Source organism: Leptonychotes weddellii, chromosome 14 (genome assembly GCF_054177405.1).
Source record: "Leptonychotes weddellii isolate Sample4059 chromosome 14, ASM5417740v2, whole genome shotgun sequence".
Classification (NCBI taxonomy): domain Eukaryota; kingdom Metazoa; phylum Chordata; class Mammalia; order Carnivora; family Phocidae; genus Leptonychotes; species Leptonychotes weddellii.
The window spans coordinates 1,872,937-1,879,023 of record NC_138382.1 but is presented as its reverse complement, the minus strand read 5'-3'; positions in this window follow the sequence as shown (position 1 = coordinate 1,879,023).

Sequence of the window (6,087 nt, the reverse complement as noted above, 5' to 3'; positions counted from 1 at the left end):
AATGAAGTGCACGAGCGTGTCCTACTCGGCTTTTTGTTTCCTTGTTTTCTGTGTTCCAAGCTCCCTTTCTGGTTCTGCCTTCCTCCCCAGCCCATCACCTTTCCCAGATCAAGCTCCTCTGGGCCCCTGCTGGAACCAGTCAGCACCCGAAGGGCAGGTGCACCTGCCATGGCTGCCAGAGGGGTCTCCCCCAGGGGCCTCCCGCCTCTGCCCCCGCCTGCCCACCCACACCCGGGCATGCTCCCCCCTTTCCTGCCTCTCCCAGCCTTCAGCAGGACCATGCACTCGTAACGACCCCCTCGTTCCCCCCCTGGCGTTCCCACCAGTCATCATCCTGAATGGAAAAACCTTACTTTCTCATGATTTTAGCCCCGACGCGGTTCCCCAGCCCTCGTCCTGAGCGCAGACACAGGCCACTCCTGGAGGTCACAGCTGCCCGCGGCCACCACGCCCCTGGGCCAGCCCACCTCCCACCGGAAACAAGCTCCATCAGTGTGTGTTACACACACAGATTCCAGGCAGCCCCGACCTAGCTCAGAATTCAGGTCTCGCTCAGACAGCCTGCAAAGGCTCCGTGAGGGTACAGCTAATGCGCACCACAGGATAGCCTGTTTTCAGCGAACGTGGTCCACCGGCCCTGCAGTCCAATCGGAGATGCCTTCCGTGCCCACTGGCAGGTGCCCTGCAGCCCGGAGTCCACTCTCCATCTCCTCCTCCCTCGTCAGGACGAGGCACGTAAGCAGACGCACACGCTGTGCCGCTTCCGCCTGCTCCCCCCACGTTGCGTCCTGCCATCCCTCCCGAGCAGGCCACGCTGTCCACCCAGGGCTCTCACAGACAAGACTCCCACGACCGGCTCCCAAGTTCCCTGCAGACGGGGACTTCCAGTTCTCACAAGTATCCCCCAGAACCCAGCGTCGGATGCAAAGTCTGTTAACTTCTCAGCCAACAGTGAGACGTCCTCCCCGTCTTCACCAACATCTGTCACTGCCTGCCGCACGTGGGACAGCCGTCCCAGCAGTGGGAAGTGGCAGCTCCGCGTTCACCCGGTTTTCCCTAGTGACTGTGGACGCCGAGCAGCTTTCCTGCATCTACCGGCCCTTGTAGGTCTTCTCTAGAAGAGCATCCACTCAGCTCTTTCCTTTTTAACGTGGGTTGTCCTCTTGCTGCGCTCCTCCTAGATTCTGGACGCCAATCCTGTACCAACATGCCCTGCAAACACGGCCCGTCTGTAGCTTCCCTCGCTTTATGAGCCACACACTTTAACTCTGACGAAGTCCTACTGAGTCAGCCCTGCCTCTTCTGGACCGGGCACAGGAGTCTCTGCCACCCCAGGGCCGTGAAGATTCTCGCCTGGGATTTTCTCCAAGTGTTACAGTGTTGGCTCTTACTTTCAGGTTTATCCACGCTCCATTCTGAGTTAGTATTTGTATATAGTAAAGTCTCTCAATTCACATCTTCACGTGCGGATATCAAATTCTTCCGGCCTCGTGTGCAGAAAGGACAACTTTCTCCCCAGTGAGCTGCCCTGGTGCCACTGAGGAAAACCAACTGACTGTGCGTGCAGGCGGATTTCAGGATTCTCTGTCTGAGACAGATCCGTATACCAGCACCACGCTATCTGCGTACAATCTTATCGCACATTTATGGTAAGCTCTGAAATCAGGACGCAGAACTTAACCCAACGCTCATTTTCCTTTGGCTATTTGGAGTCCTTTGTATGTCCATAAAAATTTTAGGAGCAGCTTGCGAACTTCTGCCACAAACCGGCCAGGCTTCTGGGAGAGACTGCCGTATTGGTGAGGACTCCTCCAATCCATGAATGTGAAATTTCTCATGGCTGTAGTCTTCAGGGTACAATCTCACTTCTATTCAATTTATTCTCAAGCAGTTTGACCTCCCATGCTGCTGTGGATGGAATTAATCTCACTTCAGATAGATCACTACTGCGTTGTATGTAGAAAAGGGGTTGACTTCAGTATATAGATCTATGGTGCCACCTTGCCGAATTCGTTAGTTCTCAAGTTTTTTGTGTGTATCCCTTAAGATTTTCAACACAGAATCATGTCATCTGTAAATAAAGACGGGTTTATTTCTTCCTCTCCTGTCTGGATGCGTATTTTCTTCTCACTTGACTGCAGCAGTACGATGCTGAGTAGAAGGGACGAGACCAGACGCCTTCGACATTCCTGATCCTACCAGAAGACACTCATTCTTCCACTACTGGGTACAATGTCAGCGTAGATTTATTTAAAAAAAAAAAAAAAGATTTTATTTTTAAGTAATCTATACACCGAACGTGGGACTCGAGCTCACAACCCTCTCCCAACTGAGCCCGCCAGGCAACCCGGCTGTGGATTTTTCTTAAGGAGGCCCTTCATCAGGTTGAGAAAATTCCTTCCTACGCCATGTTTCTTGAGATTTTGTTATGAATAGGTATCACCTCTTGTCAAATGCTTTTTTCCTACCTTCTGAGCTGACTTGTGCCTTTTGTCCTTCCACCTATTAATATGGTGGAATATGCACATTGGTTTTCTGATACTAAATCTCACTTGGCCATGTCCCTTAACCTTTCTATACAGACACACCTCATCGTATAGCACTTCACAATTGCTTTTTTTTTTTTAAATCAAAGGTTTCTGGCAACCCTGCACTGATCAAGTCCATTGGCATTTCCAACAGCATTTGCTCGTATCTATGCATCACATTTTGGTAATTCTTGCAATATTTCAAATTTCTTCATTATTATTCTATTTGTTACGGTGATCTGTGACCAGTGATTAGGATTCCCTCAAAACTCAGATAATGGTCAGCACTTTTTAGCAATAAAGTATTTTTAATTAAGGTACATACACATATTTTTATACACAATGCTGTTGCACCTTAATAGACTAGAGCGTAAGCAGAATTTCTATGTGTACTGGGAAACCAGAAAATTCACCTGATTCGCTGTACTGTGATCTTGCTTTATCAGGGAAAGAAACCCGCAGAAGGGCAGAGGTGTGCCTGGGTCACTGGGTTTGTTGAAGATTCTGTATCTCTACTCAGAACTCAGGGAGGAGACTGGCCCACAGTCCTCTCGTGACGTTTCTGTCTGGTGCAGAGCCCACAGCCGGTAGGTATTCCCTCTTCTCCGAGGCCGTGAAACAGGCAATACTTCTTCTGCAAATGTCTGGGGGCATTCACCAGCGAAGCCCTCTGGCCCGTGGCTTTATTTCATTTCCGTTTCTTTACTCGTTACAGGCCGACTGAAACTTCCCACTTCTTCTGGACTGTGTCAGCCGTTTGTGCCCAAGGTCTCCCCACCTCCCTTGAGCGGTCCAGTGTGTTGCACGAAGCTGTGCACGTCTCTCCTTACAACCCTCACGACTTCTGTAAGGTCGGTGGTCATATCCCCGCTTTCATTCCTGACAATGGCAAGTCCTGTCTTCTCCTTGTCCTTGTGGCTAAAAGTGCGCCAAACTTGTGCATCTTTTCAAAGAACCAGCTATTTATTGGTTCTGTTGACTTTCCTCCACTGTCTTTGCTTCCTATTCACTGATTTCCATACCAATCTTTATTCTTTCCTTCTGTTTGCTTTGGATTTACTTTGCTCCTCTTTTTCTAGTGTTTTTAAGGTAGAATCTTAGACTACGGATTTGAAATCTCTTCAGTATTTACAGCTGTAAATTTCCCTGTGAGCACGGTTTAGCTGCATCTCATAAACTGATATGCTGTGTGGTGATTAACGCTAACTAGGAAATAATATTCAATTTACAAACACCTCTTTAATGACCACTTAATACAGTTTTTGCGAAAGTCAAACTCCCTTCCAGGAAGGTAACCAGGAATTTGATATAAGACATGGGGTGTTAGTTATCTAATCCAAGCTCTGTACTGCATGTACTGAGAAGTAACATTAAGTGTGTTACGATCTGTTTCTCTGCATATAGTCCCGGAAGCCGGCTGATGTGAACTGTCTGGAGAGTCAACAGGGATGCGCTTGGTACTAAGCTGCTGTACACATACACCCCCAACGTCCTAACTGAAACGGTCTGTGGACCGAGTTCCAGCCTCTGAAGGACAAACTTGAATTCTGTGGAACACACAGCGCAGGTGGTTACTCGGTGAATCTCCAAGGGTACATGACAAATGCATTGTGATAAATACTATTATTTTGTTCCTATAATAAAGTAGTGGTTTCTTATAATAAATAATACGTATCTTCCAAAGTTATAAAACAACATCAACCCATTTTCCAAACTTAAGTTAACGGGAGAGGACGCAAGAGCATCTTGCAGGTAAAAATCATTCTGGTGCAAGGTCCTGCCCAGCCCTGGTTTTTCTAGTGTGTTGCTCTAAACTTAGTGGGTATCCTTTCTGGAAGATAACGGAGCTTTCTAGAAGGGAGTTTCGTTTCATTTTGGATGGAGACACCAACATCGTTAGGAGGCCAACGCTGGAGGGCCGATCTCCACCCAGAAGGCACTCCTGAAGGCCAGGAGCAGACCAGGACCACCTGGCTGAGGTCACAGGGACAGCCCACGGCCTGACTCTCGGATGGCAAAACACAGGAATGCCACATGCTAATAATCTGAGCAACTGCAGAAAGCATTCATAGAACTCCAAACGCAACTTTAACCATTTCAGGAGTTCCAACGTCCTTTAAGAGGAAGATTCTTGTATTGATGTAAAATGTAATCTGGAGGTTTAAAACAGAGAAAGAGTCAGGTCCCGGTCATTAGAAACGTAACAGCATTTTCTCATCATCCCAGAGACCGAGCTCTGCAAATACTAACAAACAGAAATGCCCGTGACTTCTATGTAGCCCTGAGCCCCAAGACGGCAACTCTCCAATATGAGTGCGCATCACGTTACTCTGGTTTGGGGAGGAGTTTTCCTAGACTGCAGTTTCCTGAGCCCCAGGAATCTGCGTTTCTGCCCCACCTCACCACATCCTGAGGCTGCGTCACAGTGCACTCGGGAACACTAGTCCAGGGCGCATTCGCATCTCACTCTTACCGGCCGGTCTTGATGACCATCCACTTCTGATGACTAACAAATTCTGTGCGCTGTGAATTCCTGTTTCTCGGCTCTCGAACCTGTCTGCCGCAGAGCCATGTCACACACCAGGGAGAAAGCACACAAGAGCCACCTTTTAGAGACAGAGGTAGCAACTGAGTTTCCCAGAAGGGCCTGTTTGGGCTTGTGATGACACTTTTCAGAGGCCTTTGTAAAAAGCGCGTTAAGTGCTCACGGCGCAAGGAAGACGAAGGTATGAAGACCAGGGCCACCTGAAGAAAGCCAGGCCCTCCGTTGGCACGTCGCCGCCTCGCATGGAGCTGCTTAGCTACCAACTCCAACGTGCAGCCCGCAGCCAGCCGGCCACGGTCTCTGCAAGCTCTGGTCAGGCAGGGAGGCAGGCAGGGAGATCCCCAATGGCTCCCCCGGCACCACTCAGAAAGAAGCCCAACGTCACAGGGTGGGCGTGCTCCCAAGTACCACGGTGAGCCCCACCTGCACACACCAGGTGGGGGAGATCCACTCAACTGAGCAATATCCCCATCAGAAAGGGAAGGCTGGTCTTTCTTCCAAAGGAGGAGGAGGTAACAATACAGAGGGAAATTTGGCAGCTGCCGTCGGGGTGGGCGTCCGGCCGAAACCACATCCAGCCCTTCACCCCGCGGCCAGCTTGGCGCTGCAACTAGAACGTGAAAACACGAGACACATGGTTCTAGGATGTTTAAAATAATGAAGACAGAAAAACTGGGAAAAAAGGTTTCGGGCTTTTCTGCTGGTTAACAGGAAACGAGGTGACAGGTCTCTCCGGGATCCCTGCCGAAGCTGCTGGGTGTGCACACGCCCTGCCCGGCAGCCCCGGTGGACTCCACAGTCCCGAACCTCGGCTGGCTGGCTACTGGGCAGCTGGGAACAACGCCGACGCAGGACAGGCTGCAACTGGTGTTTTGCTGGGTCCCACGCTGCTCTCTGTCCACAGAGAAGTAAAATGTGTATGCGGCAGTGGCCGACAGAGCTCCGGGGAGGACACCGATTGGAACACATGCCCCGCGGCCCCATGCTCATCAGCCAACACGCAGGCGAAACTCG